The sequence below is a fragment of the Chlorocebus sabaeus genome, chromosome 9 (assembly GCF_047675955.1).
Source record: "Chlorocebus sabaeus isolate Y175 chromosome 9, mChlSab1.0.hap1, whole genome shotgun sequence".
NCBI lineage: Eukaryota > Metazoa > Chordata > Mammalia > Primates > Cercopithecidae > Chlorocebus > Chlorocebus sabaeus.
The window spans coordinates 45,451,879-45,457,771 of NC_132912.1; the positions used below are offsets into that span (position 1 = coordinate 45,451,879).

General features: G+C 42.5%; 1 long non-coding RNA gene across 30 annotated transcripts in view; it reads right to left on the reverse strand.

Annotated features, from left to right (window-relative positions):
• Positions 1-5,788, reverse strand: part of LOC119618230 (uncharacterized) — a 108,199-nt gene extending 102,411 nt beyond the window's left edge. For 6 of the 30 annotated variants that reach the window (XR_012093935.1, XR_012093941.1, XR_012093938.1 and 3 more), the window contains exons 1-3: positions 5,680-5,775; positions 4,279-4,341; positions 3,463-3,521 (exon numbers count right to left, since the gene is read on the reverse strand). This is a non-coding gene — a long non-coding RNA (uncharacterized lncRNA). Of the gene's footprint in view, positions 1-3,462; positions 3,522-4,278; positions 4,342-4,860; positions 5,149-5,605 lie in introns of all 30 variants that reach the window. The other 24 variants (XR_012093921.1, XR_012093923.1, XR_005237058.2 and 21 more) reach the window with 13 other exon arrangements.
• Between the last annotated feature and the right edge of the window lie 105 nt (positions 5,789-5,893).

Consider the following 5,893-nt stretch of genomic DNA (forward strand, 5'->3'; position numbering starts at 1 on the left):
CTCAGGAGGCTGAGGCAGAAGAATTGTTTGAACCCTGGAGGCTGAGGTTGCAGAGAGTCAAGATCACACCACTGCACTCCAGCCTGGGTGACACAGTGAGATCCTGCCTCAAAAAAAAGAAAAAAAAAAAGATAAAGAAAAAGAAATTGGCAAAATAAATATATGATCTAATTATATATAGTCTATAAGACACTCTCTTTAGATACAAACACACAACACAGTAGGTTGAAATTGAAATGACAGAAGAGGATAGTAACCTAAAGAATGCCAGGGTGGCTATACTGAGACAAAAGAGACTTTAAGTCAAAAATTGTTACAAGAGAAAAACATTACATATTGATTTAAAAAAAAAAAAAAGGTCAGTCTACAAAGGAGACATAATAACAGAAATAGAAATAAATCATCCTGAAGTTTACATGGAATTTCAAGGGATCTCAAGTAGTCAAAATAATCTTGAAAACCCATGCATGTATGGTAAAATGATTTTCAACAAAGTTGTCAAGAACAGTCAATAGGGAAAGGACATTTTTTCTAACAAATAGTGTTGGAAAAACTGGATAGCCACATGCAAAACTAAATAAATAAATAAATAAATAAATAAAACTCAAAATGAATCAAAGACCTAAATCTAAGAACCAAAATTAAAGTTACAAAACTCATGGCAGAGCATATAGGAGAATGGATTCTTGACATTACATGTGGCAATGTAATGTTTTCTTGGATATAATATCAAAAACCACAGGCAACAGTAGTAAAAATAAATTGGACTACATCAAACTTAAAAATTGTGCATTAAAGGACATGCTTAACTGAATGAAAAGGCAACCAACACAACAGGAAGAAATATTTGCAATTCGTGTATCTGATGAGGAATTAATATTAAAAAAAATAAAGAACCACTACAACTCAAAACAAACAAAAAACCAGACTCAAAGAGGGACAAAGGACTTGAACAGACATTTCTCCATAAAAGATATACAAATGGTCAACAAGCTTACGAAAATATGCTCAGCATCACTAATCATGAGGGAAATATAAATCAAAATCACAATGAACAATTACCATACACCCATTACAACGTCTGCTATCAAAACAACAAAAGAAAATAACAAGTGTTGGCAAGGATATGCAGAAATCAGAATCCTGTACACTGAGGATGGGACTGTAAAATGGTGCACCTTCTGTAGAAAACAAGTTGGTGTTTCCTCAAGAAAGCAAAAATAGAATTACCATAGATTCCAGCCATACCACTTCTGAGTATATAACTAAAAGATCTGAAAGAAGGATCTCAAAGAGATAGTTGTACACCCATGCTCACAGTAACATTATTTACAACAGTTAAAAGGAGGAAGGAATCCAAATGTCCACTGACAGATGAATGAATAAACAAAACATGGGTACAATGAAATATCATTCAACGTTAAAAAGGAGATAAATTCTGACACATGCTATAACACTGAGGAAGCTTGAGGACATTATGCTTGGTGAAATAACCCAGTCATAATAAGACAAATACTGTATGATTTCACTTAAATGAGACATAGCAAAAGTAGTGAAACTCATAGAACAGAAAGCAGGATGGTGGCTGCCAGGGGCAAGGAGGAGGGGAAAATGGGGAGTTATTGTTTAATGGGTACAGAATTTCAATTTCCCAAGGTGAAAAAATTCTGGAGATTAGATGTACAATATGAATATACATAACACTGCTTCTGAATTGTACATTTCAAAATGGTTAAGACTGCTAAAACAAAAAACTAACAATAAATAAAGATTCCTGCTTTGGCCACATATATTCAACATTGTACTAAAAATTCCAGCCACAGCAATTAGGTTAAACAGATAAATACACCCAAATTGGAAAGAAAGAAAGAAAATATTTTTGTTTGCAGATGACATGATTGTATATGCAGAAAATACTAAAGAATCCACAAAGAAACTACTACAATAGGAAACAAATTCAGCAAAATTATAGGATACAAGATTACTCAAAAATTAGTTCTATACTCATTACAATGCACAGTCAAAAAGGAAATTAACAATTCCAATTACGATAGCATTTAAACAAAAAGGTGTGTGGGCCATTACAGTCTCTACTGCAACCTGTTGCTAGGGGCTGGGAGCAGAGGGGAAAAAGGGAGCAACAACACTGCTTATTAAGGGTACTAAGTTTCCTTTTGGTGTGATGAAAATATTCCATAAATAAATGGTGGTTATGGTTGTACAACACTGTGAATGTACTAAAGTCATTGAATTCTATACTTTAAAATGGCTTAATTGTCAATTTCATGCGATGTGTATTTTACCATAATTTTTTTTTTTAGGTAGAATCCCTTGAAAGTTATTGCAAATATTCCAGTTCTGCCCAGTCTCTAGGGCTGTCACAAAGCTTGCCACATCCTAACAACCCATGATCACCCTAGCCTACCAGGACTGTTTCTTTAAACAACCATAAGTCCTAATGCTACATAATTCATGTGAATTTTTTTTTTTTTTTTTTGAGACGGAGTCTCACTCTGTCGCCCAGGCTGGAGTGTAGTGGTACAATCTCGGCTCACTGCACCCTCCGCCTCCTGGGTTCAAGTGATTCTCCTGCCTCAGCCTCCTGACTAGCTGGGATTACAGGTGCATGCCACAATGCCCAGCTAATTTTTATATTTTTAGTAGAGACGGGGTTTCACTACATTGGTCAGGCTGGTCTCAAACTCCCAACCTCATAATCTACCCGCCTCGGCCTCCCAAAGTGCTGGGATTACAGATGTCAGCCACCTAGCCCGGCCTATTTGAATTTTTTAATCACATACTTTCTCTTGCTATCTCTTAAGTTTTGCCCTGGACTGCACATGAATTATTCACCTTGTTGTACTACTTTTTTATGTAACTGAAAGACTGTCATCGGAAGTTTCACAATGTCACCTAATAAAGCCCATTGACCTTTAAAGTGTTTTATGTTCCAGTTTCACAACTCTGAGATCACAAGATCTGCATTCCCTTAACATGACATTTTTGTCTTACTCTTCATCAACTCTCTATCAGAAATCAGCAAACATTTTCTGTAAAGGGTCTTACAGTAAATATTTTAGGCTTGTGGGCCATTAGTCTCTGCTGCAACCAGTCAACTCTGCCCTCGTAGTGTGAAAGTACCAACAGACAATACACAAATACATGAGTATAGCTGAGTCCCAATAAAACTTTATAGATAACGAAATCTGAATTTCATACAATTTCCAAGCAAAATAATACTCTTGGTTTTTTTCCCTCCAGCCACCTAAAAATATAAAAACTATCCTTCATTTGCGGACCATAAAAAAACAGGCAGCAGGCTGCATTTGACCCACAAACTGTAATGTGACCTCTCCTCTATGTTTTCCCTGATGTTATTTCTACTTTCATATGAATGTAGAGACATTTTTAAAACCTCAATAATTACTTTTAATCAAAACTGTGAAAAAATAAACAACTTACCTGGGATGTGATCATCTTCCACTGGTGTTGGAAGAGCAGAGCAAACTGTGAGGGTATAGCTGAGAAATAAGAAAAGATCATGACATGTCACTTGCCTAAAAAGGTCCACTTCGCAGCTGGCAAAACATCTCTGAAAGGGAGACACTCACAGACCCGTGCATGACTGGCATGATTATGTACTGCTTGGACACATTCATTTTCAAATGTAAAAACGTTTTGTTTTCTACTGATTCATAAACAACTTATGTTGTACTCTAACAGAGTATGCAAAGCAATAAACTAATTAAGCATGTTAGGAAAAGCCAAAGAATGGAACATAATACTTTCATTAAAACTGATGCTAAACAAAAATACTCAGGTTTTAATCTTTATTATAAACCAGAGAATCCCAACAAGGTTTTGAAAAAAGTGATGCGGTATTTTTCAGCCCAGTTTGTTGTTGTTGTTGTTTGCTTTTTTGAGACAGAATCCTGCCCTGTTGCCCAGGTTGGAGTGCAATGGCATGATCTCAGCTCACAGCAACCTCCTGCCTCAACCTCCCAAGTAGCTGGGACTACAGGTGCGCACCACCAGGCCTGGGTAATTTTTTGTATTTTTAGTAAAGACTGGGTTTTGCCATGTTGGCCAGGCTGGTCTCGAACTCCTGACCTCGTGATCCGCCCGCCTTACCCTCCCAAAGTGCTGGGATTACAGGCAGGAGCCACCGCGCCCGGCCCAGCCCAGTTTTCTTTGGAAGAAAAATGAACTTGCTCTATCTTGGTTTCAGATTCTCAAAACCATCTTTAGATTTAAAAAAGCACACTGATTTTTACTTACTCTGTTGTCAACGCAGCAAACACCCTCCTGGGTCCTCAAGCGATTTACTGTCTGTTCTTGACTCTGCCACACAAAATGTGTCAATGTCATCAGTCACTTAACACGTTAAGATCGTTTCCTGTCTACCCCACCCCACTCCATCTTTTAAATAAAGCCGAAATAGATAACTTTCTTGCGGCTGCAGCTCTGATTCCGTAAGATCAAGATGGGGGCATCCGTACATCTCTAGTTGTGCTGCAGTGCGCCAGCAGTTCAGCATCTAGAAAGAGCAAGTAACGAATCCAGGCATGGAGGGTGCTCTCCTCCACTTGGCTGCTAAGCTCCTCCCTCCTCATGATGCCTTCACAACTCCCCAAGAAGTAGTGCTGACTGCTCCTTTGGCCTTGCCCTCCTCTGCCGCTACATCTGAATGAGCACAAAGCTCCCACCATCACCCAGCCTGTGGGAGTCTGGACAGGACACAAATCGAGCCTCTGCTCCTCTCCCCCGTGCTCTAGATCTCTAATGAGGTCTCAGGTCAACTGGTCGGGTGTCCTCCCAGGAGGGCCCCGGAGTCCTCGCCCCCTACCCTTCTTTTCTTACCCCACAACCGCCGCTTTGCTCCAAGACTGCTGGGCCTAAGCCCTTCAGTTCGAACCCTCATCCAAGACTGAAAGCTCCTACATCTTCCTGTCACTTGAGCCACGAGCTGGACCCTCCGGAAATGCCCACTGGTGCTACTGGGAACACAGGCCAGAATGCACGGAGGCTCTGGGGTACTTCCCTCCACGTGCGCGGCCTCACAGGTCAGTGGAAACAAGAAATTCCCCAATCCACAGCCACGATGACTTCAAAATACTTCCTGAAGGCGTCAGGCCATGAAGCTGCGACCTGCGAGGACACAGCAAGCCGGGTGACGCTGGGCAGAGGATGGGTGTGGAGTCCGCGCCTGCAGGTTCCCTCCCCGCCCCGCGGGTGCTTCCCACCACCCCGCTCGCCTAGGCGTCGCAGTGAGAACGCGGCGACGCCGACCACAGGTGGTTACGAGGCCACAGCGAGATTCCGATTCCGAGGGAAAAGAATAAGGAGAGAGGCGCGCATCCATTGGGCAGTAGGCCCGTTTCCGCGCCGTCTTGCCGAGGCCTCCGGGCATCCTTCACCTCAGGCAAGAGAAAATCCAACCTCACTTGTCACAGGCGCGGGACGTGCGCGTTCCCTTCGGGAGCACAAGAACCAAGGCAGGATTCGGACCCAGACCAGGCGGCAAAGCCGCTCTCTCTCTCTCTCTCCCACCCCCAGGCCGCGCGGAACCTAGAGTCCACCCTCGCCCCAGCCCTCCTTTACTCACCCTCCACGTCCTCTACCCCGACGCGGAAATGCCGGGAGCCCTCCCACTCAGGCTGCGGGGGCAGAAAAACAAACCTGAAGCCATACGGCGTAGATGCGCAGAAGGCCCGAAGCGGCTCCCGCTACTGGGACCAGAAAGTGCACACTACATTTCCCACAAGTCCTCGCGCCGCTCCCTTAGAAAGTGCACGCTACATTTCCCACAAGCCCTCGCGCCCCTTCCTCAGAAAGTGCAGACTACATTTCCCACAAGTCCTCGCGCCGTTCCTTTAAAAAGGGCCGGAGATGT